We start from the raw sequence: 3,312 nt of genomic DNA, 5'->3' as shown, positions 1-3,312 counted from the left end.
CCCCAGCACTGGGCTCTCCATCCCACCCTACCTGCACCCCCTGCCGTCCCAGCCCTAGGCTCCCCCCCCCCAACTGTGCTGACTCTGCCCGCTCCCCCCTCGCCTCCAGCCGGTCTGGCACTGGCAGGGTTGGGGTAAGCAGCGAGGCTCCCGGGCCGCGCCTCAGCCCAGGGTCCCTCCAGCCAGGGCTACCGCCTCCAGGACCGGCCGGGACCCGGGAGGGCAGAGCCGGGGGACCGCCCCGGCAGAGGGCTGAGGAGCCGGGACAGGGTAGCCCCAAAGGGAGCGGAGCCCCGGACAGCGGGACGTGGGCCCCACATGACAGCGCCCCGCCCTCTATGGCCCTGCTGCTGCTGCTTCTGGCCACCCTGTCTCAGTCCCTGGGCAGCTCGGGCCGCTTTGCCCAGCCCCAGCTGCGGCGCTGGGGGGGCAGGTGGCTCCGTGTGCCCCGCGGGGCGGCCCCCAGCCCGAGGGTCCCCTGCTCGGAGCCTGCCCGGCCCAGCCACAAGGTGCGGGTGCTGCTCCCCCCGCAGCGTGAACCGCAGTGGCGCCAGGGTGACGCGCTGCTGCCGCCAGGGCCGGCTCCAGGCTTTTGCCGCCCAAAGCAAAAAAAAAAGATGGCCGGAATGCCGCCCCTGAAATTGTGCCGCCCCAAGCACATGCTTGGTTTGCTGGTGCCTAGAGCCGGCCCTGCCCCCAAGCACCAGAGACAACATGGGATATGGTGAAATGCGAGCTCTATTTGTCTCTCGTCAGCAAGGCTGCTGTGAGCATGCTATAATTGCACAGGCAAGGAAATGTTTAAAGTCCCCATTCAGTACAGTAAGTATGTGCATAACTGATACCAATGACCCTGATTCAGGAAGATACTGGAGCTCTTGCCTGACTTACAGCACATGTGTAGTCCCATTGACTTAAATCTACACGGTCATAATAAGGATGATGAATACAATACTGAGTGCTAAACCTTCAGTAGGGTGACCAGATGAGATGAAGAAAATATCGGGACACCGGGGGGGAAGGACGCGGGACAAACAGCTCAAAATCAGGACGGTCCCGATTTTATCGGGACGTCTGGTCACCCTAAACCTTCAGTGACTGATGAGCTAACCTGATTGACTGAGTTTTATAGCATCAGTGCTGTTTCCTTTAAAAAATAATCATTAATTTAGAGAAATCAGCTAGTTTGTTACCTAGAAATCACTTGCCATTGAAAACTTTTCTTAGCTCATAACAATTTAAAGGCACATATGACCATCTCTCACTTCCAGTTTAAAGCAATCCAGATAATGTTAGCTGTGTGCCTAAAATTACATGCCTTTTCCCCCCCTTCCTGTAGGTTTCCTCTAAAATTTTCAGTGACTGTGAAGTGCAAACACAAGTTTAAATTTTGCCCTGGGTTTTCTAAGCACTAACGTGTTAGTTCCTCTGTAACAGGCTTCCGTATTATTGCAGGGCATGATTAATTAAAGGGTGCAGATCATGTCTAACTCTATGGTTTTAGAAAGAGGGGCTGAATATTTTTCGTAACTGAAGCATAGAAATGCATATGTAATAGGCTCTGGCAAATAAGTTCAAAATGTCATAATTAAATAGCTGTCAAAAATCTGGAAGCAAAACACAGGAGGTGGTTAGGAAATCAAAGTGCGATGTGTTTTTAATCACAATTTTTTTTTAAAATGTGAGTAATAAATCTATATTGTTGGTACCAAATGGGTCCCATTGCAGCCCTTTAATGTAACACCTGCACTTCCTCTCGGTGAATAATGATCCATTTTTTGAACGCCTGAGGAACATTTCCCGGGGTATGTTTGCAGGCTCAAGAGAACAAAGCCACGTTCCCAGACTGTATTCTGCCTGCACTTTAAGATTTCATTTACAGTCTGTTTGGTTTGTAATTCAAATCGCTCCACAGTTAATGTTTAGACCACAGCCACCTGATATTTGCTTCAGGGCTGAAGTCCAGCCAGATAGCAAATGGAGGAAATGCTTGAGGTTTGCTAAATACAGTTAATAAGGGATTATAGACTCTGATTTTATGGTAGCATGAGGAGGCCCGTAATAGCAAAATATAAAAATGTGTATACATCCTGTGCCGAGCTGGGAAGAATGCAAACAATTCCATCTCAGCTATGCTTCCCTTTGCCAAATGTAAGTAGAGGTGAGAGTGGACAATCAGATGATGAGGGCTGAGCTACCACAGCCTGTGAATGGTGAAGAATATTATCACCAGGGTTCAGGCACCATGTCAATAGATTCCTATGGGAGGGAAATGGCTATGGTGAAAGAATATGTCCTAGATCTAATCCTTCCTGGGCTGCTAACCTCATGTATGACCTTGTAGCAAGTCACTTCACTTGTTTCCTATTGGCCCTTTGTTTGCTGTGTCTATTTACATTGGAAGCTCTTTGGGGGCAGGGACTGTCTCCTACTATGTGTATGTAGAGTGCCTAGCACATTGGGGTCTCTGGATGTTACTCTACCATAAACAATAATAATTGCTCTGTAAAGGTCAGAATCAAAAGTTGCACTCATTACTGGCCACTATTTTGTTAGTACCACGAATGTGTGTGACACCCACAAATACAAGGCACGGTCTGTGCCCCAAAAATCTTAAGACCCAGGTCCTGCAAAGACCCCTCCACCTGTGAAGAGGTCAATCTGTGTGGACTTCCGCGGGATTAGGCCCGAAGTTCAGATATGGCTCTGAGTGATGATAAATACTAGTGTGCAGGAAGGAGAGAAGATTTTGCACGCACTTTGGTTGGTGATGCACGCGTCATAGCGTTTCTGAGGATTTTTAGTGATTCCGTTTATTTTATTTATTGTGTGTGTGTGTGTGTGTGTGTGTGTGTGTGTGTGTGTGTGTGCAGCACCATTTCTTGGGGAATGTGTATTTGAAAGAGGGATTTGGAGAGGTTTAGCCAATGGGGTCAGGAATGGAGGGGCTGCACTGAGGAGGGGAAAGTGCAAGAAAGGAGGTGGCTCTAGAGAGGGGTAAAAGGGACGAGGGGTGACTGTTCACCACTGCACGGAGAAGTGAGCTTGTTCTGAAAACCTGAGTCTTTGCCCAGAAGTCACAACTAGAGCTGGTTGGGAATTTTTTGGATCAATCATTTATTGGAAAAATGCCAACGCATCAAACCTGAAACCATTTGTAAAACAGATTCAGATTTGACTAAACTCCAAACGGTGTTGAAAAATCAAGATTTGAAATTGTTGAAAAGTTTCCTTTGGACACTTCTGAAATGAAAAATTCTGGGTTTCCCAATTTGAAATGACCCTTTGTTTTGGAATGTAAACTAATTGGAC

This window comes from Terrapene carolina, unplaced genomic scaffold (genome assembly GCF_002925995.2).
Source record: "Terrapene carolina triunguis isolate 2854851 unplaced genomic scaffold, T_m_triunguis-2.0 Scaffold132, whole genome shotgun sequence".
Lineage (NCBI taxonomy): Eukaryota > Metazoa > Chordata > Testudines > Emydidae > Terrapene > Terrapene triunguis.
Note: the sequence above shows the minus strand (reverse complement) of the source record.